Source organism: Adiantum capillus-veneris, chromosome 26, assembly GCF_014529385.1.
Source record: "Adiantum capillus-veneris isolate H3 chromosome 26, ASM1452938v2, whole genome shotgun sequence".
Taxonomy (NCBI): domain Eukaryota; kingdom Viridiplantae; phylum Streptophyta; class Polypodiopsida; order Polypodiales; family Pteridaceae; genus Adiantum; species Adiantum capillus-veneris.
The window spans coordinates 102,378,570-102,405,532 of record NC_140956.1 but is presented as its reverse complement, the minus strand read 5'-3'; positions in this window follow the sequence as shown (position 1 = coordinate 102,405,532).

The window sequence follows — 26,963 nt, the reverse complement described above, 5'->3', positions numbered from 1 at the left end:
TGTTTGCGGAGGGCCTCATTCTCTGTCTGTAGTGTTTGATTTTCTAATGTGAGCCTCTCCTCTGCGGCCAATGATCCCTCCGCAATGTGCAACCTTTGCACTTGCTCTAATCTTAGCTCTCTTTGTAAGCTTCGGACCTAGTCTTCCAAAACTGGTACGATAGCTCCCTCTTGTTTGGTTCCTGCTCGGCTAGCTCTAGGGGTAGACCTGAGTCTAGTGGTTGTTCTTTCTTGGAGCTCGACTCTTTCCCTTAGCTCAATGAGCTCATCCTTAGCCGCCTCCAACTCATCCTCTATCCGCTCCCTTGCTTCCTGTGCACTTGTTACTTCTCTTGAAGCCTCGGCTAGCTGGAGTACCAAGCTGTCTCTCTCGTTTTCCGCGTCATAGAGTGATGCTTTATGACTTTCAGATTCAGTCATAGCATTCTCTAAATTTCTCTGCAACTCTGCTTCCCTTTGTTTGGCTGTCTCAATCTCTACTTCCTTTGCCTTGGACCTTTCTTTTATCTTGCTGAGCAGTTCATGCACCATGTGCATGTCTTTTTCATCATCATCTGTCAACTCTAAAGCTCTTTCCGCCACCACCTCCACTGGCTTTGGCTCTTCTAGTACTTTCGGTTCATCCAGTTTCTCTTCACTTTCCTTTTTACTCTTTGTCTTTTTCTCCGTCCCTCTCCGTTCATCTTGTTTTTGTAGGGTGATCCCATAAACTGCCTCAAGGGCCTCTTCTTCGGTGTATCCTATCTCTACCAGATCCTCATAATCATTTCTCTTTTGCTGAACTGGATCTATCTTCTTTTCTTTGGTCTCGGCTTCTGGCTTTTCCAAAACATCTGTGTCCACCTCTACTGTGGTCTCTTCCGCAATTTTTTCCGTCTTCTTCGAGCTTGGTACATCAGTCATAGAGGGATGTTTGTCCTCAGCTTCCTTGGCTTTCCCCTTGTCGGCTTGCCCATCTTTCTCTTGAGGCTTAGTAGACTCATCTACTTTCCTTTTCCCCTTGTCGTCTTTTTTCAGCTCAGCTTTTAATTGCTGTACCTCCTCTTCAGTGTATGGCTCGACAGGTTGCTGCTCCAAAATAGCCTCTGACTCCTCATAAGGTTTAATATATTGATCGTATTGATCAATGTGTGGCCTGGCCGAGCTAGTTCCCACTTTAGTGGGGTCTGGCACCCACTTTTCTTCAAAGTCACCCTTTAGAGCTCTTTCCGCTCTAAACTGCTCCACTAATCTTTCCATCCTTGCCGCTTTCTGACTTTTGGTTTGCTTGGGAGCAACCTTCTTCTTTACTTTCTTCTTAAGTGGCTCGTCCACATCCTCTTCAGGTTCTGAAACTACTTCTAGTTTCCGGCGTGCTCTTGTGGATGCCCTCTTGGATACTTCGGGCTGTTCTTCCTCCTCGTCAGCTTCTCTAAGCCACTCATTCTGGGAGGGAGCCTTTGGCCACTGATCTCTAGCTCCAATAGCTTCATAGGCTATTCTTGTCAGAATTTCCGCTCCTCCTATGTATTTTGGCTTCTCGTTGTGCATGGCAATTACTTGCTCGTGGATGTGTTGAGCGTAATTCATCTCTTTTGGCATATTGCTCTTTAATGCCCATGTGATGGTGGTCGCAATGGCATGGGGTGGTGTCGTATACTTTTGCGGTCTTTTACTGCAAACATGAAGAAATTGGTTGTACAGTCGGCAAAGGGTTTCCGCTCTTGGGTCCGCCATATCTCCATAGGTCGCATTCTGTTTCTTGGGCCCATAGACCTCTATGGCCTCTCTTCTTTCCCTGACCGAGCTCCCTTTGTTGTGCAGCTTCAATGCGTCTGCAATTAGCTGTGGAGTGATATGTACTTCTACCTTCTCTCCATCCATGGCTGTCAATGTGGCTTTTCCATCCTTCTGAATGGATGTTGCCAACTCGTACACTCTTCTTGTATCCACACCTGATGGTCTCGAGGTGAAGAAATTGTGCAAGTCTGCCCTTTCCAGGTACCTGCTGATGTCTTCTAACCTGCTATAATCTACCAATTCCTCTGGGATCATCGGTACATCCACCGCTTGCCCTTGAGGATCTCTGAAAGTCCCCTAGTAGATCTCTATTCCCTCTTTCTCCAATACTGCTTCCTCCACCCAAGTTTTGGTTGGCTTGAGGGTTTCTGCTGGAATGTCAAAGGGTCCCGCTTCTGCAATAGCATCTTTGATTGTCGGTCTTTTTCTCTTCGTTGCCGATGACTTGGTGGAATCCATGGATCCTGTAACTCCAATTTCAGAAGTTAGCGTCTTTTTAGTACTGAAAGCCGAAGTGAAGCTTTTAACTATCCAAATGACTTGAAAATTGAAACATGAGCTATTCAGGGCCTAAGGATGCAAGGTAGGTGAAAAAATATGCAAAATGGGCTCAAAATCATGCTGGAGACATACGCGTATGATGTCTTTTGTGTCAAAATGACTTCATATTGGTTGTGCTTGTAGCTGATAGTGTATACATGATTATCATATGCTTGGATTTGAGTTTGGATCCCATTTGGTCAAGTTTTGGCCAATTTAGTCCAGTTCCGGCTCTTTGCAAAATTTTGAAAGGGAATTGGATTTTATGATCCAAACTGGATAAAACTTGGTGGTTCACTTTCAAATGGCATGTAGATCACTTCTGTTTGGTGGTTGAAGCCCTGAGGTGCCAAAATCACATAGTGAGACATCATACGCGTATGATGTCTTTTAGTGTATTTTTGGACCAAATTTCTCTATAAGCTTGGATTTGGCTTTAGATAGGCTTATTTAGTGGATTTATGAAGTTTGGATAGATTTTGGGCTAAAAATGGCTCTGGAGACATCATACGCGTATGATGTCTTTTTCATCAATTTTGCATGGGATTGGTTCTGTGGACTCCCCATGTACTAGTGAAGGACTGTCTCTACTCAAATCTTGGTTTGGACTTGAGTATGTTGGATTTGGGCCAAAAATAGGCTTTAGGTGAAGGATTTTCCCTCAATTGGGCTAATGGGGTGATCCTCTTGACCAAATGGTTCCAAATTTCATATGTAGCATGTATTAGATATATATAATGGATGTATGATGACAAATGAGCAGTTTTGGCTCTGTAAGTGCAAATAGACATTATACGCGTATGATGTCTTTTGTGTCAAAATGGTGCTTTTTGGTTCCAGATAGCTTGTAGATGTGTTTAACAACAATCCTACAAAGTTTCAATGAGTTTGGAGTTATTTTGACAAAATTAGGACCAAAAATCAATTTTATGGCCTACTTTGCGTCTTTTTGGTTTTCCTTGGGTTTTCTAACTCCAATTCTCATGATACTTGGTTCATAGGATGTGATTAACATGTGGAATGAGGCTATGCACTCAAATGTTGAAATGGATGTGAAATTCATGCTGTGAGACATCATACGCGTATGATGTCTTTTCTTGAAATGTTGGTCCTTTTGTGCAAAGAATGCTTTGTGCTAGTGCCCTAAGCCCTGCTAACTAGTTTTCAACTTAAGAAGTCATCAGTTTAGCTAAAAAGCCCCCTTATAGGCATTTCAGTCTCCGAAGTCGTCTTTTTGCCTTGGAGTTGAATTTCTTCAACTTTTCTTCTCGAGAGTTGCATTTCCAGCTCATTGGATATGTTGTGAAGCCATCTATTTGGTTGAAGTTGACTTTGGCTCCCCGTTCTCCATCTTTCTCCTTTTGGTTGCCCGAAAGCGTCTTTTTCGCCATCGGTAAGTGAATCAGCTTTCTTTTGGGTTTTGCTTGCAAACATAAGTCATCGATAGTTACTTGAAGCTGCTTGTGAAGTTTCATTTCATTCGGTCGTCAATTTCAGCCGTTATGCCAAAATGACGCTTTGTGTGTCCGCAACCAAATCGGTTGTTCTGACCTACTTTTTGTGATTCAAACTTGGGGATATTCTATGGTTGCATTGTCCTTGATGTGGTTGAACTTCCTGTGAAGTTTCGTGTTGTTTCGATAACTTTTTCCTGTTTGCCTCTTGCAGGCTCTGTCGACCTAGGGTTTTTCCAGTCGTTCTTTCTCGAGCTTTGAGTATTAGAAACCCATCTTCTATACTAGGGTAACCCACCTATAAGTTCTTGCAAGGTTTGGTTATGCGGTTGTGCCACTACCTAGCATTCTACCGCATTCCCCGTCTGCTCTTGTTTCTTGTTTTTGCTCAGTTTTCGCGACAAAAGTTAATGATAAGCATCAAAAGCTTATGGCAACGAGTCTACCTCTCATGTCTGGTGTCCTCTGAGCTCTCGTAGAAGTCGTAGAAGGCTGTAGAAGGTTGGATGCTCCTGTGTGCTCTTTGCTCTCTCCAAGTGGGTAATAGTGCAAATGAGCCTGTAAGTGAAGTAAAAAATACTTAACTTTGGACTTCCTGGATCACTTGTTACCAAATTTGACATGTGCTCCTATCTCGTCGTGAAATGCAGTTTAGGATTTGAAATTTCTCAATTTGGACTCCGTTTGACCTGTTTTCTTAGAATTCCGTCCACTTGCCAAAATTCTGCCGTTTTGGACTTTCCGCAACTTTTTCAGAATTGTACCCAATTTTTACCATGGGTTGCCCTTGTCATTAGGACCATCACCGTCTATTCTTTTCTTTTTTCCAATCTCATTTCACCTGCTTTTTTATTTTTCTTTTACTTTTATTAAGAAAATCATAAAAAATAAAGGAAAATAGCAAATTGAAGCCAAAAAATTCCAAACATACACAATAAATAGCTGGTAACCCTGTGTTTATGAATATACACTTATTTGTGATTTTTGGACTTGGATTACCACTTTTTTTCACTTTTTAGCTCCAAAAATACTCTTATTTAGTGATATTTACACGTCTAGAGACCCAAATTCATCATTTGATCTCTTCTTGTTGCAAAACAAGGTATATAAGGGCATAAATATTATCAATATCCGCAATCAAACATAAAAATTGCAAAATCATGTAAGACACTGCCCTTGTAATATAATTTTTGTTTTTCTTTGTTTTTGTCGCTTGTAGCTGCTTTGTAGCTCCTGTATACCTGTATACCTCCCCCCCTCCTAGTCTGAGTCCTCCCGGACGACTATGAAGTGTCTTTGGGCGAAGCATTGTAGTTGTTTTGGTCATAAGTTCCCAATGCAATTGTAGAGCGATGATACAACACTCTTTCCAATAAAGCTGCTCTTTGTTTGATTGAAGGATTGGTGGTCGGGTTTTGGGTTGGTTTTGGCACTTCGGTAGTAGAATCAGTAGATGGATTCTTCTTTACCTTATTGTGCTTTTTCACAATCCAAATCTGCTTCCGCTTCGCTTGTTCTTGCCACAAACTCTTTGCGACCCAAACCTGCTTCGTTCTTTGTGTTGATTTCCTCGCCTTGAAATACCTAGGAGTTTCCGTGGATTGTATTGAAGGGAGTTCCTGTTTACAAATCCTTGGGATCCAAATTTGCTTGCTATAGCTTTGTGCCGTCATGAACTTCTTTGGAATCCAGATCTGTTTCACTGTCCTTGATTGTCTGGAATCACTCTGTTGTCTGGTATTGAAGACTCTGTTTTCCACCTTTGTGTTCTCTGGCACAACCTTTTTTGGTCTCCATACCAACTTTGTCTCCGTTTTTTCCCAAGGTTGAGCTGTTATATTATTGCTTGTCTTCCTTATCCAATGTTGAGAGTTCCTCGTCGAAGAGCAATCCAGTTGTATAGAAACTTTTGGTTGCCATTGCTTCTTCTTTTTCTCTGGTTGTTGTTTACCTTTGTTCTTGGATTCTTCCTTTGGAGTTGGCTCTGCTCCTTTGGTGAACTTAACTGATTGACTTTCACCTTCGTATTTGATAAGCACTGATTTAGAACTCCAGTCAATCATTGCATTGTATTGCTTCTGCCATGGTTGTCCTAGCAATAATGGATGTTGTGTAGCTTGGTCTTCAACCACGTAAAACATATGAGGATACACATACTGTTTAATCTGTATATGTAAAACTGTGCATCCGACAGTTTTGATTGAATTCTCAGAGTAACTCTTTAACTCTTTCTTGGCAGTTTGTAATTTAATGGCATTTGTCAATTGTCTATACAAACTGAGTGAAAGTAGGTTAGTTTGAGCTCTTGAATCCAATAGTGCTCTGGCTTTGATTTGGTTGGTTCCTACTTTGCATTCAATGATGGGTTCTTCTTTGTCATTATCCATTTTTGTTATACTGACTATGTTTATTCGTATTGCTCCTTCATTGCGCTGTTTTTGACGCAGTAGTCTTCTTTTCTCCATTCTTTCCTTCGCCTCGGCTTGCGCTTTCTCCACAATCTTTTTCTTTTTCTGGACACGCAGCTTTTCTTGATGTATTTTGAGAAGCATGTCTTGGGTTAGCGGCAAAAGATACTTTTTCACTCTGCATCCACTAATCCAATTGGGTATTTCTTCTTCGTCTAATGTAGCAAGCTTGACGGCTCCACTTGGTGATAGATCTTTAATCACCAGAGGTCCCATCCGTCGCTTTTTAAGCTTCTTAGCATGTTGTTTCAGAGTGTAAACTAGGACATAGTCCCCAACCTTAAACTCTTTAGTCCGCACATGCTTATCAAAAAATTCCTTTTGTCGCCTTTTTTGAGCGTAGATAGAAGCTACTGCTTTTAGGCGAAGCTCGTCTAGCTTTTCCAGGTCACCTATTCTATCAGAAAGCTCGTGCCCTGTCCACTCTAGATCCTTAGCCACCCTTAAGGTTGAAATCAAGAATTCTATTGGTAAGATAGCATTTAGCCCAAAAACCATGTTATATGGGGTCGTTCCTATTGATGTTTTATATGCTACCCTATATGCCCATAATGTTGAATGCAACTTCTGGTCCTAGTCAGTTCTCGACTCAGATACAATCTTCGTAAGGACCGTGCATATGGTTTTGTTTGTTGCTTCAGCTTGTCCGTTTGCTTGTGGATGATACGGGGCTGATTTCCTATGGATTACCATGAATTCATCTAGAAGGATATCTATCACTTCATTTATAAAATGTGTGCCTCGATCACTCACAATTTCTATTGGCAATCCATATCGTACAAAGACGTATTCATATAGAAATTGTGTTGTGGTCCTGGCATCTGCTTTTTGAGTTGCCTTTGCTTCGACCCACTTTGTTAGATAGTCTGTAGCCACAACGATGTATTGTGCATGAGTCTTATATGCAGGAGGTGAAATGGGTCCGACATAATCAATCCCCCATTTTGCAAAAGCTCTTGCCCCCATCATCGGTCTAAGCGACATATCATCTCTTTTAAGTGGTACTTTGGTCCGCTGACAGTCATCACACCGTTTAACGTATTCCTCAGCGTCCATATGTAATGTTGGCCACCATATTCCTGCGGCTAAGACAAGTTTTGCTGTCTTATCACCTGAGAAATGGCCTCCACCTACTCCTCCATGAGCTTGCTCCAGGATTATCACATACTCAGACTCTGATGCGCAAATCCTAAGCTGGTTGTCTTTACCTCTCTTATAGAGTTGATCTCCTATTAAAGCGTAATCTCTAGCTTCTGTCTCTACAGATTCTGACGAGCTTTTGACGTTCCTTCTGGGAAAGTTCTATTTGTGAGATATTCAACAATATACTGACTCCATTCCGGAGCGATCATTATCTGATATAATGTCGAATACTCTGCTGGCGGTTTTGATGAACATACAATACATACAGTGACATATTCATGTACGCTTTCTTTCATTCCTGGCCAATAGACTCCCAATTGTAACAAATTCCTATATGTGTTCCTTCTTGAACAATGAAATGCACATTCCTGAACATGTGCTTCGCACAGATATATATTATATTCCTCAGGATTGATGCATAGTCGTAAAACATGATCATTTCCCAATTGATACAACCTTCCTGCAACCAATTGAAGATTCTTGGATTGCTGAATAGCAATATGTTTCTGGTTGTATTCTCTTCTATCAAACTCTCCTCCATAGGTTAATAGGCTAGCCGAGGCATATCCACTATAACTTTTATCTTCTCTAAATCCGTGGATATTCCATTTTGTGAGACAATATGTCCCAGAATTCTTCCCTGTCGGACCATAAACACACATTTCTCAGGATTGAGACAAATGCGATATGTCCTACATTTCTCAAATACTTTTCTTAGGTGTTCTAGATGCTCATCTCTCAGAAGAGAATGTACACATAAGTCATCCATGTATATTTCTAGAAACAACCTTAAGTATTCTTTGAAAGCATGCGTCATCAGCCTCTGGAAGGTTGCGTGAGCATTGATTAGAGCAAAAGGCATAACCCGATAAGCATAAATTCCCCACTCCGTTGCAAAAGTTGTTTTATGTTGATCTGCCGGTGCTATGGCTAGCTGGTTATATCCTGAAAAACCATCAAGAAAGGAGTATGTTGTTTTCCCTGATACACGCTCTAGAACATGATCAGTTATCAGCAGGGGATAATTGTCCCTGATTGTTGCAACATTCACTTTCTTTAAGTTGACACACACTCGGAGTTTTCCGTTCTTCTTGGGTACCACCACAATTGGAGATACCCAATCGGTGTGTTCAATCTCGTATATGAATTCAGCTTCCATTAGCTTATCTATCTCTTCTTTGATTCGCTTAGCAAACGTATCATTATATGTGTATGGTCTCTGTCTGCTAGGCTTTGCATCTTGTTTTAGTGGGATTGTATGTTGGCATATCGATGGGTCAAGTCCCTTTAAGTCCTTATAAGACCATGCAAACACATCCCTGTACTCTCTGAGAAGACTCAAAAGTCTCTCTTCCTTGCCTGGAGACAAATCTGTGGCTATGTACACGGGTCTAGGTGTCTCACCTGGAGCTGCTAAATCAACTTTTTTTACATCCTCCGGTCCGTCATAAGATTCGTTCGCCTTTCTCTCTCGAATAGGTTGGGTTAATACAACCTTCCTATCCTCTATTGTGAATTTCCTGTAGTGAGAGGGAACATCCATGTTTTCCTTGATTTTGGCGTTTTCGTCCTCTCCACTCTCAATTTCTGTCGTCCAAATTTCTTTCAGAGTTTTCTTGAGATCTCTGTACTTGTTTCTACGTTCTAACTTGGACTCCGTGTGTTCTCTGTTGCGCTTGTTCTTTTCTGATTTTTCTGTTTCAGTTTTCGTTTCATTCCTTTGAACTTGATTTCTTGAGCTTCTTTTGTCTTTTCGTAAGCTCTTTTGATCATTGCCTCTCATTCTTCCAGAAATCTTGTCCTTAACACAATCTTCCGCCCTTACTAGCATTAGGAATTGATTTTTTCCTCTTATTCTAGGCATCGGATTGGTTCTAACCCCCTTTGTTTTTCTCTTTGCTCTATAGTGTTTCTGGCGTTGTTTAGTTTGGTTCGAAAAATCATAAAATCGGACATCCGTTATAGTTTCTTCGTTTCCGCTTGAATTGTCCGTTGACTCGTTGTCTGCTTCATTTCCCCACTCTGGATGATCGGGAATGTCGTGAAACACCTCTTCTTCATCTTCCTTTTCTAGTGTATCGTTCTTTTCAGTTTCTTTTTCGAGTATAGTTCTCAACATGAAGTACGGAACCACGCCGTACCCGTCCTTGTCGCAAAATTTCGTTGTGGGACGATCCGGAATTGCACAAACATCTAGGGTTGCTAGAATGTGTGTCCATTCTAATGGTTCAAGCGTGTCCTCTAGAAAGGGTTCTCCTATATAAGTTTCGTCTTCGATAGCCCTTTTCTAAAACATATTTTTCTCGCCTCAGACTTCCACATTTCGAGGCTCCACACATCTATAACTCCTTGGGCTTACCTAACCAAGCTGGAAATTCGGATCCCGCCAAAGTAGCTGAATCAAACTCCTCTACCGGTGTTCGGTTCACATTTTTGTGGACAACCCAGGTAAAGAGCACTAGCAAGTTGTGAAGTGGATACTTAGGCATTTGAAAGGGACAACAACAAATACTTTGGAGGAATTGATAGTTTGCTTCAAGGGTATGATGATGCAGATATGGAAGGTCACAAAGATACTTGAAGGAGCACTATTGGCTATATATTTCACAGTTGGAGGCATAGCAGTAAGCTAGGCTTCAAAGCTGCAAAAAGTGGTGTCACTTTCTACCACGGAAGCATAGTATGTGGCAACGATTGCGGCAAGCAAGCAAATTTTGTGGCTACACAGATTCTTAGAAGTGCTCGGATTCAAACAAGACAATTGTGTCTTGTATAGTGATAGCCAAAGTGCTATCCATGTTGCAAATAACTCAGCCTTTCATTCAAGGACAAAGCACATTGAGGTGAGATATCACTTCAAACACACACTTTTGGAAGAGGGGCAACTAAAGCTAAGAAAGGTGCATACAAGTGAAAATCCGGCAGACATATTTACAAAGGTGTTCAACAAGGAGAAGTTGAGATTCCACTCATCTTCAACCAACATTCAAGAATAAGAAGCAAGGATGGAAAGCAGTCACAGGTTTGGTTTGGAGATCAGTCTCCAAGTGGGAGATTGTTAATTATGGAGCCCGATTTACCCCTTGTAATTTTTTATATTAAAAATGCACATTTGCAAGGCCTCCATTATAAGGAGAAGCCATTGTGCGTGAAGAAAAATCACTCACCGGAAACCAAAATTTTCATGGCCATGACAGAATATTCCTTTTCATCGAGATATTATGGCCGAAAGCCAAAAAGTGGTCAAAAAACGGCCAGTTGTTTGGCAAGTGGCCGGTAGTGAATGGCCTTCTCAAGGATGGCTACACATGGCTGCCTCTCATGAGAGAGGGAAGGCCTTTTGGCCTATAAAAGGAGGCATTTTCTACACACATTTTGGGGTGTGAAGTTGATGCAACAAGGTGGGTGGTGGTGAGAGTGAAACAAGGCGGGAGCTCTATTAAGGGTATCATCCCTTTGTAACCTACTTCTTGTTTGAAGTACTAAAGCCATTGAGTGGCCGCTTTCCCATGGATGTAGCCCACATTGAGTGAACCGCGTATATCGTGCTCTCTCTCTCTCTCTATCTCTCTCTCTCTCTCTATCTACTCTATAACCTCTTGTGTGAAAATCTATCTCTCTCGATTATGTAAGCTACTCAAATATCGTTTTACCTACCTCCTATTTCTAACAACTGGTATCAAAGCAAGGTTTGCACGTAGCTAAAGTATCTCAAGGAAAGGATTTCTTGAATTGAGTGGGAGTAATGGCGGAGGAAGGGAAGCTCAAGATTGAGAAGTTCAATGGCAAAAACTACCAACATTGGAAGATGCATATTAAAGACTATCTCTACCAGAAGGACCTTTATTTGTTACAAGGAGGTATTGCAAAGAATCCCACAACAATGGTAGATAAAGTATGGATTGTCCTTGACTGAAAGCATTAGGAACAATCCGGCTAAGCTTGGCTTCAACGGTGGCCTTCAACGTTTCAAAGATGAAGACCACAAAGGACTTGATGAAGTCACTTGACGACCTCTACAAGAAACCATCGGCATCCAATAAGTCATTTCTCATAAAGTGCTTGGTCAATCTAAAGATGGCAAAGAATGGTTTAGCTGCAGAGTACACCTAAATGACTTTAACACCAACATATGTCAGCTTAGATTGATGAAAATCAATTTCAATGATGAAGTGCAATCTCTCCTTATACTATCATCTCCGCTGAATAGTTGGGACAGTCGTGTGATGGTTGTAAGTAATCCTATCTCTAGAACAAATACTCTTACATTTGATGGCGTTTTTTGTGTTCTCCTAAGCAAGGAAATGTGAAGGAGAAGCACATGAGAATCACCAAGTGCTGCAATGTCAGTGGAAACAAGAGGAATGCCTAAGGAGAGGTTCAAAAAACAAAAGGGTCGTGATCGCTCAAGGCGAAGCAAGTCACGCACAAAGTCAGTTCTTGAATGTTGGAACTATGGCAAGAAGGGACACGTCAAGAAGGATTTCTGGTCCAAGAAGAAGAAGGAGTCAGAGTCTCAAGACAACAAGCCAACATCAGAGGCCAATCTGGCAGGTAAAGTAGAGCAAGATGCTCTAATTCTCTCATTAGACAATGTGTTTAATTTTTGGATAGTAGATTTTGGGGCTTCATTCCATGCGACACCACATAAGCAACATTTTCAAGATTACACCAAAGGTACTTGGGAGATGATGAAGCTTGTGAAATTGTCAGCAAAGGTACAGTTTGTGTCAAAACTGCTAATGGAAATGAATGGAAGCTTAAAAGATGTTACGCATGTTCCTTCTCTTTGTAAGAATTTGATCTCTACAGGACGATTGGATGATGAAGGTCACAACATTGCATTTGGAAAAAAATGGTGGAAGATCTCAAAGGGATCTTTGGTGGTTGCAAAAGGAGAAACGGTTGGTACACTTTACTTGTGTACTATCATCTCGCAATCTTCAACTTGTGCAAAACTATAGAAGTCAACAGTGCGGTGTGGCACTAGCAGCTTGGGCATATGAGTGCCAAAGGAATGCAAATCCTTCAAACAAAGAAGCTTCTACCACGTATGAAAGAAGTGGACTTACAATTCTGTGAAGATTGTGTTTATAGTAAACAAAAAAGAATATAATTTCAAAAATCAAGAAATGAAAAAAAAAACTTGAGTTGGTTCATTCGATGTTTGGGGTCCTGCAAATACGCCATCACTTGGTGGCTCAGTGTACTATGTAACATTCATAGATGATGCGACTAGGAAAACATGGGTTTATGTAATGAAGAATAAAACCGATGTGTTTTTCATATTTCAAAGGTGGAAAGCCTTTGTGAAGAATGAAACAGGTACCAAGGTTAAATGCCTCAAATCTAACAATGGAGGAGAATAGTGCAGCCAGCTTTTGTGCTAGCAATGTCATTTGGAGGCAAAAGACAACCCCAATGGGATTTCAAGAAGCTTGAACAAGCACAAAGCATGCGGCTACATGTAGGCCTACCGCTTGAGCTTTGGGCGGAAGCATTAAGTACATCTGTGTACTTAATCAACCGGTCACCCTCAACGGCATTGGATTTGGGATTTCCAGAGGAGGCGTAGGTAGATAAACCGGTGAACTATTTATTTATCAAAGTGTTTGGGTGGGAGGCTTCATGCACATAGATAGAAGCCTAAGGTCAAAGCTAGATGCAAAGTCTGAAAAGTGTTTCTTCATCGGCTATGGAGAAGGTGACTGTTGAGCCAGCAAAGGATCACACCCACATTTTTGCTCACACTCATCATTTTGTAACCATTGATTGTAATAAATGTCTTTCCGACATTAATTTTGATTTGAGCCATTCATTAAGTAACGGGACCCAATTGAGTTTCCAGCTTGTAATCCCGAAGTAATTTCACTTGCTGATGTAATTAGTTAGAGATGTTCTCACCTCCAAGGCTGAGGTATATAAGCCAAAGTTTTTGTAACCTAAAGGAGAGCAGATTATTAATCAAAGTGAGTTTTTTGAGCACCGTGACTGTGTCTGAGAGAGAGAGAGAGAGAGAGAGAGTGAGAGTCTTATCTACTTGCTACGCAAGCTACGGAGCCGCCATTGGAGAAGCGACACCGCCATTGTGTTAGCAACGGCGAGAGCTACACACAGATACCAAGAGTGCGCGCTATCGGCTTCTATGTGTGGTAAGTTCCTACGAGCTTCGGTGTGAGTTTTCTTCCAACTCGTGTGTCGGAATGGAGCGTGCAGCATATCTATAGAACCACAACGAGTAGAGCTACACATTAGTACCATCGGGGTCAAGTTTAGATCACCTGTATTTTTCGGCCTGTCTTCATACGCGTTTACCGCACGGAGTGGTTATAGATTGATTTTGTAGTTCAAGTCTTTAGGGTGTTGTTCTTACCTAGTGTATAGACTTCCCCTTGAGTTTGAGATCGATTCAATGATTCTAGATCCTGTTTCGTATAGCATTCGTTCGTAGTACGGATTTCAGTCACTTGCGTATTTTAGAACTTAGATTTGATTTCCTTAGTAGTGATTGTCATTAGAAGGTCGAGTAGGTGATTTGACACCCACCTAGTTGTTTCCATGCGCCTGCGGGTCAAGCTCCGTCCTCATCTGACAAATTCTGTTGTTGGTTGAGTTCTCGCTATTTAGCTTCCGCTAGCGGCGTAACCGCCTTAACATTTGGTGCCGCTGCCGGGGACGAGAGCCCTAAGTAGGTGACCTTAGACTAATCCTACGAGGTGAGTCGTATAAACTACTTTGTATAGTTTAGTTAGAAAAGATCTAGGAGTGGTGGACTCCGAAGATCTCGAGAGATACTAGGAAGTGGGGTATTCCTGGGTCTTCTGTGTTGACAGTATTTTTTATTTTAGCTTAGATTTGTTTGTTGTTTTGTTGGTGTTGAGTAGTTATTGATAGAAGAAGAATTTGCTAGTCCGTGAGTGGCAGTGGATCTCTTTAAAATCACAATTACCAAACCCATTTTATGATTAGGAATAGCTTAGGTAGGACTTCATTTGATCCTGATCTAGAGCTAGTAATCATTGGAGTATTTGCTTGATATGGGTGATTGCATGTTAGATCACTAAACCGTCGAGTTAGTAGTGAAACTTGCAATAAACAAAAGTCAGAGAAATTTTCTGTGTATCTGGGAGTTGCTGAGCACTTGAGAAAGCTTTAGGAAGGATTCTGTGCCAAAAAACTGGAAATCTGCAACTTTAGACATCATACGCGTATGATGTCTAAATGACCAAACAGAGACCAAAACAAAAATTTTGACTTTACCAGAGTGTTCAAAAGGGGGGTTATACCCTAAGTTCAACTTTAAACAAGAGCATTAACACTCAAAGAAACCCAAAAAGACAAGTCGGAGTCCAAGAAACGCAAAGAATAGGAAATTTTGGATTCAGATCTTGTTTTTACATTCAAACCTGACAAAAACACTTGAAACTCAATTATAAACATTGGAGAAGGCTTAAAACCAAGAATAGTCAAAATCTGGGACAAAAGACATCATACGCGTATAATGTCTTTTAGCACATCCACTGCTTATTTTTTATATCTGACCTGACAAGATTGTTACAAACACAGTAGAAAGCATAAATATCAAGTCTTGACCCAAATTGATGAAAAAGACATCATACGCGTATGATGTTTTTAACCTAATTTTGGACATATTTTGATACTTTGCCAACACAGATCCATTGTAATAGCTGTCTAGAGGTTATATTTCAAGTTTCATCCCATTTGGATCATAATTGACCCAAAACAAGTCAAAAGCGAAAAATTGCCAAGAAAAGCCTAAATTAGCCATAACTTGCTCAAACAGAGTTCAAACTGAATTTTGTGAGTGGACAGAGCATAAGGGGGGTACTGAGAGTGAGCATAACCAAAATAGTCCAAATCTGTGAAAAAAAGACATCATACACGTATAATGTCTTTTTCAGCATAACTGCAACAAAATTCTCACTTGATGAAACAGTAGTTGTCCAACTGACAAGATTAAACAATTGACCAAGTATTAATCAGTTTGGATCAATTATGACCACAAAAACTTGGGAAAACAAATTGCCGAGACGGAAAAGTTAAAGTCCTTTAGGGGAATTGATGAATTTGAGATTGGGCAGGAATCTCCAGAATAACCAACCAAAACAAGGGGAACAAGCAAGTGTCATATTAACCGAGGGAAGTGTAAACCAAAGGTTGGTGCAACCATTAGAGCCGATCTTTGAAGAAAGTGTTTCTGATACTTCTTCGGAGAGATCTTACGAGATTTTCACCGAACACTTGGAACACTTGAACCTGAACAACAGAGAAAATATGGCAGCAGGATCATCAAACCCTTCCGCCACAATGAAGCTATTGTTCATAAAATACCAGTATGACAATGAGCAAGGTGCCAAGATCTACAAAGATGGAATGGACCGCTATTGTGTAAAGATAGAAGATAGACCTAGTGAGTTCAAGGACTTAGTGCCTGTGAGCTATAGCGGAGATAGATATCTAGATGACGAGGGTACCATGTACTTGGTAGTCCTAAACCCTAACATTGTGGACAAGTGGGGATTGATGGGCACCAAAGCCAAAGTAGATGAAGAACTTGAGGAGAAAGCACCAATAATGAACTTCCCTGATGTGAGGTTAAGAAGAGAGAATGAAACTACAAGGATCAACACTGATAACATCTATGTGGGGCTATACAAATATAATAATGGGGAGCAAGATCTCTATTATAGATGTGAAGAACCCTACACCGGAGAGTTGACATACCAAAAAAGACTTTATGTCTTTACCTACACAGAGGGATCGGAAGTGAAAATTTCCGCTTACGACAAGTATGGGAGGCAATACTCAACAATGGGCAAGAAACAATTAGAAGGATATACATACTTTGGGGGACCACTACATCAGTATTATGTTACTTCTAGCTCACAAAGACCAGCACCAACAAATGGAGTGCAAAACCCAATGACAACAGGAGGACAAAGAACTCAGGCTACTGACTCTTTCAGTCAACCTCAGTACTCGAAGCCCGGACCAATGGGATCATTACATTCCAGAGAGTCAATGGATACGAATCGAGGTAGTGCAGTTCCAATCCCCACGTATACCACTCCAGGTCTAAGGTTCGAAGCGGAACCATCACATTTACCTCCTAGTAGTAGACTCAGGGCAGGGGAACCGACAAGGGTAACCCATGAAGTCCATGATGCTAGAGAAAGCTTTAGCAGGGACACAGGAGCAATGAGATTGGTAGCAGACCATAGACGTATGAGACCATCTCAAGTAGCCAAGTGTATGCCAAAGAAGTATGGTGGTTCAGGAGATCCGTATGCACATGTGTCACTCTTTAAGCAAGTCTTAAGAGCTGAGCAGATAACAGATTTCCATACACAATACGAGGGATTTGGTCTTACTCTAGAAGGTACGGCATTGACATGTTTTCAACCACTGAACAGAGGGGGATTCCATGACATTGACCATTTAGATATGCACCAACCTTAGAGAATCAGGAAGAACAAGCCTTAGTGCCTGTTCAAGCCTATTATGAAGAATCTGGTGCACACATGTCTCCAACTGTGTATTACCCACCAGAAGAACCCAAACAACCAGAACCATGCCAAATGTAGAGCAAATGATAGAAGATGCTCTAAAAAGGATGGCACCATACCAAAAAACCATTGCAAAACCACTGAAATGGTGTGCTATTGAACAAAAATGGACAAACCATCCAACAGAGGAGTGCTATTACAACAAAGGGTATGTAAGGGAGCGTCAGTATGCACCTCCTGATCAATTAGCACCACCTCAGGTACATCCAGTACCTCGATACCCAACGGAAAATGTACCAGGATCTATGGGGATAGAAAGACCGCAACCGGTATTTGGACAACAACCACCTTTACCAGGAGCAAGACCAGTGGGCATTAGATATGCACCAACCTTAGAGAATCAGGAAGAACAAGCCTTAGTGCCTGTTCAAGCCTATAATGAAGAATCTGGTGCACACATGTCTCCAACTGTGTATTACCCACCAGAAGAACCCAAACAACCAGAACCATGGGGCATGATTGGGAATGTTGGAACACCAACAGTTACAAGTGCTTCTGATGAAGAGAGATACAATTTGGACGCAAGAACATTGATGTTCATAGCTCATGGAGGGTTAACAGGACAAAGACCATCCTATCCACAAAGGACGAATCAAGTGGGACCAAGACTAGCACTAGGACCCTGTTACAAGTGTGGAGGTGACCATCTGATGAATGTTTGTCCACATACGAAAATCATTAGAATTAACGCTTATTGCACTGAGTGTGGGGTTACTCACTTCATTGAGGATTGTTCAAAGAATCCAAACAAAGTGCAAAAGACGACATTGAATATGCTAGAAACTATTCCTACCAGCAGTGGGTCTGAAAATGAAACTCTGATACCAACGCAAGTTGTTACTAGAGCTCAAGCTAAGAAAACCACTAGAGAACCTGAGAATGGAAAGTTAGCGACTGAAGTGGTTAGTCAAGGACCGCGGAGTCAGAGAAACACATGGAAAGCTAGAAAAGCACGCATGAAGTTGAGAAAAGAACGTGAAGACGCTATTCTAGCTGAGGAACTAAAGCGAACTAAAGATAGATTAGAAAAACTTGAGAGTCAAAACGGGAAACGAGAGATGAGTCCGGAAAGAACGAAACAAAAGAGTGTCAAAGAAACAACGAGCTTAAGCTCAGGGGGATCAGTGCTAGTCGACAAAGTACACGAACCATTGGACGCACTGATGAGAGCTTACGAAGCTAGGTTAAAGAACAACCAAACACAAGAATAGAGGTGGATGACATACCCAAACGCGGAATTGGAAAAGCAGAGACTTGAAATGTGCCAGAGAATGATCGAGACTGCACAAGCCTTATTAGAACCACCAAGAGAAACAATGAATTGTGGAATGGAAAACCAAATTCAGCAAGAGACTATCATTTCACGGGTAGCTGAAAAGACTCCCAGTGCACAAAAGCCTGAAAATACACACAAGGATGACCGCATAGTATTGAACACAACCAATCAGGAGATAGAGAGTTTTCATCCAGTCATACAGAGGTCTTACGGAAGAGATGAGGATTACAATGAATTTTGGAAACAAGTGAGAGAGGCAAACTTTGCAAACGAGCTAAGTTGCCAAGCTAATCAGACAAATTGGGAAAAGGACATCAGGAATCCTCCCATAGTGGAATTTGAGGCAGGATCTCAAGTGGACTTGGATCTGCAATTTTACTGGGGAGATGGGGGCTCTGTTAGAACAATGGAGAGAAAACCTCATTCACTGAATACCTTACCTTCATACTTAGGAGAGTATGAAGCAAAATCCGAGATTAGAGCACTTCCCTCACGAAGAATCTCATCAGAAAAAGTCATGGACTCGCAAGGATTGATAGAGATCTTGTCAACACCAGTGACATGCACTATCACTCTAGCTGAGCTTTTGAGGCTAAGACCACATATGTGGACCACTGTAGGAAAATGCTTGGAGACATTTGGGATAAAAGACCCAACATTGAGACTGCAAGAGGGTATACAAGAGCTGAGCAAACCACAAAAGAACGCTAAGCTTGTACCCTTAAACAAGGTCGGAGAGTATTGCGAAGGTGAAGAGGGGAATACAACCTTACCAGTTGAATTCCAAGGAGTGAACACGATGGCAATACTTGATAGTGGAGCTGGGGTAGCCATTGCTACAAAAGAAATCTGGAAAAAATGGGGGAAACCAGCAATAAGTAAGACTAGGTTGAAACTCCAATTAGCAGATGGACACATGGAGAAACCTATGGGGTTATTAGAGAAAGTCGTAGTAACTTCTTGCGGCATTGAATACGAACATACTTTTGCTATTGTCGATTTTGGCAAGGAGAATAACTATGATATCATACTGGGAAGACCATTCATGAGACAGTTGAAAATGGTCCAGGATTGGGGCTACGATCACATATACCTCAGAAATATAGAAACCACTACACGTGTGAACCAGAGTGTGTGTGGCCAAGAAAGGGTCACCTAAACCGCACGCGGTCGTCGCGTGAGTGACTGGGGGGCTACACTAAAATTTGGACCGGGATCGGGATCATTTCCCCAAGCCCAAGCCCAAGCCCAGGCCTCAGTCCTCAGTCCTATGATATGTACTAGACTCACTCTTATATATATACCCTACCCCCTCAAGAGGGAATGAGAGCATGTGGGGCAAGTCCTCCACTCTCCTCCCTTATCTTCCCACTTGCACCCTTAGACTTTCTAATTTGGGCCTAGTTCCCTACTAGAAATTGACGGTTTTAGGAATTCCGAGGGCATAAAGTGACCAAACGGAGGGCTGTAAAGCACGGCACGTCCCTCTAACCGAGACGCTCGTTTTGAGCTATCATACGTTCTATTCTATAGCTGGGTTAGAAAAAAAGGACCAAAAAATCAAAAAAAAAAAGAAGAAAAGACTTGGGTTGCAAAACACCCAAAAATACTAGGTGAGCAGCCTTCACGGGCACTCACTGACACTTCTAGGGGATCCAAGTCATATGAACCTACGCTCTGGACGAGTGTTAGAGCACGAGCATATTGGTAGTGCCTCCATTTACGCGGGCACCCATTATTCCTCCACCCTAGGTTCTGGACCTTCGGCCGGGACTCAAGGTAGCGTGACCCAAGATCCTCATATCGCGTCTAATGATTCTTCCTCTGACTACGAATTCATGGAGGGGTATCCTACACCGAACCCTGATAGTTCAAGTCAAGACATGCATGCCATGGGCCCGCGGCTCGGGTTTAGCGTGTTTAGCCGCTTAAAAGAGACCCTTAGTAGAGCTACTGGCTCCGAACATGAGGTTAATGAAATAAATGAAGGGAGTGGGGAAGTAAATTCGCCATTCATGCCTAAAATAGAGCCTATGCTTCTTGAGAGTGTGCATGTGAATGTTCCATCCACTGCACCTCCTGATCCTTTAGGACTATCTCCCTCTGAGGTTTTACTACCCGATGGTAGGAGTCTTGCCGAAGTACAAGAGATCGAAAGCTATATGCAAGCAACAAGGGAGAGGGAAATTGAGAACCTACGAAGGCTAGAACAAAGTCGTGCCCCGAAAGCAAAGGATCCTATGACAACAATCATGACAGCCGAGCAACCGAGTGCTCCCAAGGTAGCAGTCACGGAGGGGCAAGCGATGGGGAGCAATAATGCTTCCACTTCGAGGGAAACCTCCAGCATGCCAGGCCTAGATGGGATATTCCTAAACGAAAATTGGGAGTATGACCTACAAGAAGAAGCTTTAACTGATTGGTACACAGAACACACCTATCATGTGGGTTGGTTAGATGTTCTCCAATCCACATCAGGTGCTACTAGCATAGATGAGCAACAACATAAATTCTGTGATGTCCTCCATAGGATTGTCGAGTTAGAAAGACAGAACACAGGGATCAACATGCCTTCAACAGGCCTAATGAGATTCTTGGATACGAGAAAGGCCAACCAACCAACCCTATCACAAATGGATACTCCCTCAGTGATCCCCATCGATCCTCCATATGTTGTTTCGCCAGGAGCCTCAGTACAATCTGAGCCCACAAGTGGCAGCTTTACCTTCCCAGATCTAGCTCATCTTTCTCTTAATGACACTACGGCTACCATGCATATCCCAGTGGTGAGCATGACAAGAAGTACACCATGGAGTTCATTTGTTAACACTGCGCCGATGCCTAGTAGCACAGTGCCCCCAACTATACCTACATGTATGTATCAATCATGTGAACCTGTCGTACCTCAGCCTCATGTAGCTCCTACACCTCCGATTATTCCAAGAGCTTACAATCCACAATGGAATTATCCAAGCTCTTATACAAGTGGAGCCATGCCATTTAATAATAACATGCCATATCAAGCACCCCCTATGCCTAGGGCCACGCTTGTAAACTTTGGACCACCGTCTGGTACACCACCATACGAAATATGGGACCCAAGAGCCGCGCGTATGCCAAGGCCAAGGCCAACTCCCATCTCACATGTGGTTCCAGGAGCACATACACCCATTATACCTGCTCAAATAGGAGATTTGGAAGCATTTGCTCAAACTATCGGTCGCTCTATTGCGGAAAACATGCGTAGTGCACCTGATAGAGAGCCTAGGAGCAAGGCAGTTTAAGTAGTTAAGCTCACACAGAAATTCAGTGGAGACGGAGATGCTAGAAAGCATATGGAAGTCTTTGAACATGTGTGCGATTCCTTGGAAGAGCACAATGAGCTACATAAGTGTAAGGCAGGAGATTGGTATAGAACCTTAAGAGTAGAAGAGAAAACGATCTACTCTACTCTTAGGAGACTGTTCTTAAAAGAATACATACGAGAGGGAGTACTTTGGGGTGTAGCCTCTCAGCTCCAGAAAGCCCAACGAGAAGAAGGTGAATCCGTGAGAGACTTCATTAGTCGCCTAAAGAATTTGAATTCTCGATGCAATCCAAACGAGCGATTCAACAACAACCAATTGCTCGATAGATTCATTAGGGGACTACGACATGAAAGTATCTATAATGGCCTAGTCATTAGAGGTATCACTACTTGGGAAGTAGTCACCATGAATGCAATCCAATTGGAGGATAATTTAATGATTGCAGGAGAAAGAGTGTCTGCCGAGCCGAAGTCTAGTAGCTCACAAGCGTCAGGGCATGAGCCAATGAAGATAAAGCCAATCGTGAAAGAGCAAACGATATCTGAGATGACTTTGGCAGATCTCACCAAGGCCATCCAAGAAAGCCTTAGGGGTAATCGTGCTCCACAAAACACTCATATGTATCCAAGAAGGGAGCAGCAATGGTGCTCAATGTGCTTGGGCCCACATACTACGAGTGAATGCCCTACTTTTAGAGTAAAGTTTAACGGGACTTGTAACGCGTGTGGTAGGTATGGCCATCAAGCGAAGGATTGCCTAATGCTTAAATGCATCATGGAAAATAGACCGCCTATAGCTTGGGCAGACTCACCTCGAGTTCCTGCATTGATGCCTACCCCACCCATGGAGCAACAATTGCCATTACAGCACATGGTCCCTAGAACCCAAAATGTGGTCCAAACCACACCGTTGCCACCTCCACTGCTAGGACCGCAACCCCCTCATCCAAGAGTTACACCTATGAACCAAATAGGTTGCGAGTCATCTAGTACTTATGTAGATTGCGAAGAGGACATAGACTCTAGTATCACCTATGGAGTCGACATGCTTGAGGAGTGTCCCATGTACTATATGGAAGACCATTGGGGACAAATCAAACCGGTATATCAAGCTACTGCGCTAGCAGCAAGAGGCCAAAACATTAATAGTTTTGCGAGGAGACCACCTCTTCAGTGCTACGAATGTGGTGGACCACATCGAGTAGCTGAGTGCCCCATTAGAATGCAAAAGAATGCTGCACTAATGCACACAAGTCAAGGGAGTGCATTGGCAATGCCAATACTCACTTGTAATCGTTGTGGCATAGATCATTTGATCGCACAGTGTCCTAACAATCCAAACGCACCGAAAATCACACCATTGAACATAATAGAGATTGTTGATGGGACACCACCAACTATAAACATAGCACCAATGAATGCACTCACACGGTCGATGCTCCAAAAGCAAAATTACATCCTCGAAGAGAGAGATGCTGCATCCATTGGCCGAGCGAGAAAGAAGAAAACACGAAGAAAGAAATCCCTTAATGCTTCTAGCTCAAAACCTAGTTCAAAGATTAACATAGGGACAGGAGAGGATCCCGTGTATACGAATGACCCTGAGGATGACTCAGATTCACGAGGAGGATCACGAGAGGGAATTACGACGAACACCAAAAGAGTATTCAAAGTTAAACCACCCAGTTGCGAACCCCCAAGATAAGCCACGAGAGACAAAAAATGAGGATTGCAAGAGAAAGATTGGAACCTATCCAAACCCAACAGTGGAAATTAAACAAGTCCAACAACTGAGGGGTTTGGTGGAAGAAACTCAACGAACATTAGAACCTGAACCCAAACATATCCAGATGTCGGACACAGTGTTTCCCACACAAGTTCAACCTCACAAGAACTACAGGCCGTTAGCTATACCCAGTATCATTCGGGAAGAGAGTGAGGGTAGGACATCTGAAAGTGGACACACACCTTTCCTACTAGAGAGAATGTTTGGTGAGGGAATGCCCAGCCCCCTTGAGGAAGTGGAGATTCCATCTTCACCATTCTCTTGTCAGGGTCCTACGTCCCACAAGATGCCATTAAATTTTGCCAAATTGATGGATTTCATGTCTTCAGAAGTTAGAACCACCATCATGTCCAAACTATATAAAGACCCCGAGCTAGTCTCAGCTCTTCGAGCCTTCCTCAATGGAGAATTACAGGCCGGATTACCACAGTTTGCACATATGAACAAACCTGACTCGGTAATGAATGATGAGGAACATTTAGTGTTAAGGCGGTTACGCCGCTAGCGGAAGCTAAATAGCGAGAACTCAACCAACAACAGAATTTGTCAGACGAGGACGAAGCTTGACCCGCAGGCGCATGGAAACAACTAGGTGGGTGTCAAATCACCTACTTGACCTTCTAATGACAATCACTACTAAGGAAATCAAATCTAAGTTCTAAAATACGCAAGTGACTGAAATCCGTACTACGAACGAATGCTATACGAAACAGGATCTAGAATCATTGAATCGATCTCAAACTCAAGGGGAAGTCTATACACTAGGTAAGAACAACACCCTAAAGACTTGAACTGCAAAATCAACCTATAACCACTCCGTGCGGTAAACGCGTATGAAGACAGGCCGAAAAATACAGGTAACCGAAACTTGACCCCGATGGTACTAATGTGTAGCTCTACTCGTTGTGGTTCTATAGATATGCTGCACGCTCTATTCCGACACATGAGTTGGAAGAAAACTCACACCGAAGCTCGTAGGAACTTACCACACGTAGAAGCCGATAGCGCGCACTCTTGGTATCTGTGCGTAGCTCTCACCGTTGCTAACACAATGGCGGTGTCGCTTCTCCAATGGCGGTCCCGTAGCTCGCGTAGCAAGGAGATAAGACCCTCTCTCTCTCTCTCTCTCTCTCTCTCTCTCTCTCTCTCTCTCTCTCTCTCTTAGACACAGTCACGGCGCTCAAAAACTCACTTTGATTAAATTGAATCCTCCCTTAGGTTACAAAACTTTGGCTTATATACCTCAGCCTTGGAGGTGAGAACATCTCTAATTATTTACATTAACAGGTGAAATTACCTCGGGATTACAAGCTGGAAACTCAATTGAGTCCCGTTACTTAATGAATGGCTCAAATCAAAATTAATGTCGGAATGACATTTATTACAATCAATGGTTACAAAATGATGGGTGTGAGCAAAAATGTGGGTGTGATCCTCTGCTGGCTCAACACTCTCCCCCTCCGCGTTCATGTCGTCCCTGACATGACTTTTAGGCTTGGTCAATAGAGTCCTGTCGTCTTGAGCATCTGCAAATGTGATACGTAGCGTAGGTTGCCGATGGTCAAGGTTGGGCCGAATATTTTGCTTTCGTGGGTGAAAAAGCCGGTGTAGAAAGCTTCTTCGAATGTTTGCATGTGGAAGCTAGGCAAAAACATAATTCTTTGGTATAAGAGATGTAACACCTTTGGTGATGGCTGCAATGAAAGATCATACATCATATCCGTCACTGTGTCGGCCGTCGATAGTAGACTCGAGGTCGTGGCTTTATCTGGCGCGAACACTTCAATGCATGCTAAGAGAGTCCTGCAGATTTTCTTTAGCATCTGACACGAAAGGTCAGGAGAGCCAGTAAAGAGTTTGATGGTGCCCGTTAGGGTTTTCACCATGTAGGCTTTACCTATTCTCTCTCCTGCCTTTGGTCCTGGCATCCTTGGGTAATTAAGCCAATTTGGCTTCTTTTCTGCAATCCTGCCATGCTCTTTCCAGCTTCTGACTCTTGGCACCGGGCAGAAGGTTGCATCCTCCCGAATCTCCTTTGGAGCCTCTACCAAGTAGATGAGGTAGGCTGGGTATTTGTTCAGCCAACCTTTCCTCCATCTAGGTTGAGAATCTACAATCTTCTTTGATTGTTCATCCTTTGTGATGTCGCCTTCGTAAAGAGCGACATACTGCTCCTCCTCTATTCTCTTATTCGTCTTTATCACTTCAAATTTCATCAGAGGGAAAGGCAGGCTGGGGTGCATCCACTCTTCATGGAGCACTTTTGTGTCTAAACCTTGAAGTCTAATGGAGATGAGGAGTCTCCTTTCCCATTCCATTTCCGCCTTGGCACTTTCCTCTGTTGACTTTTCTATTTGGTCCTGGAGCCTTTGTTCTTCTTCTTCAGAGATTCCTGAAGTCGAGGCCACTTCTTGAACTGGGGCTGGATCTTCAATTGTGGTTGCCTCTCCAGTTTCAAGTAGCTCTATGGCTGCTCCCCCTGCTTCTTCTTGTGGTGGCTCTGTTTCTCTTCTTTGTTGCTCTTGAAGGTCTTGGAGCTGTTTGCGGAGGGCCTCATTTTCTGTCCTTAGTGTTTGGTTTTCTGATGTGAGCCTCTCCTCTGCAGCCAATGATCCCTCCGCCATGTGCAATCTTTGCACTTGCTCTAACCTTAGCTCTCTTTGCAAACTTCTGACCTGATCTTCCAGAGCTGGTACGAGGGCTCCCTCTTGTTCTGTTCCTGCTCTGCTAGCTCTAGGGGTGGTCCTGAGTCTCGTGATTGTCCTTTCTTGAAGTTCGACTCTTTCCCTTAGCTCAATGAGCTCATCCTTGGCTGCCTCCAGCTCGTCCATTTTCTCTTTACTCTCCATTGTACCCTTTGTCTTTTCCTTTGTCCCTTTCCGATCATCTTGTTTCCGTAGGGATATCCCATAAACTGCCTCCAGGGCCTCTTCTTCACTGTATCCGATCGCTACTAGATCCTCATAATCATCTTTCTTTTGTTGAACTGGATCTATCTCCTTTTCCTTGGTCCCGGCCTCCGGCTTTTCCATAACTTCTGTTTCTATTTCTATTGTGGTCTCCTCCACAATAATTTCCATCTTCTTCGGGCTTGGTACAACAGTAAAAGAGGGCTGATTTTCCTCAGTCATCTTGGCTTTCCCTTTGTTTGCTTGCTCGTCTTTCTCTTGAGGTTCAGTAGACTCATCCACTTTCTTCTTCCCCTTGTCGTCCTTTTGCAGCTCAGCTTTTAAAAGCTGTACTTCCTCCTCAGTATAAGGCTCGACAGGTTGCTGCTCCAGTATGGCCTCCGACTCTTCATAAGCTCTAATATATTGATCATATTGATCAACATGTGGCCTGGCTGAGCTGGTTCCGACTTTACTGGGGTCCGGCACCCACATTTCTTCAAAGTCCCCCTTTAGAGCTCTTTCCGCTCTAAACTGCTCCACCAGCCTTTCCATTCTTGCGGCTTTTTGACTTTTGGTTTGCTTGGGATCAGCCTTCTTCTTCACTTTCTTCTTGAGCGGCTTGTCCACAGTCTCTTCAGGTTCTGAAACTATTTCTAGTTTTCGGCGTGCTCTTGTGGACGCCCTCTTGGATACTTCTTGCTGTTCTTCCTCCTCATCGGCTTCTCTAAGCCAC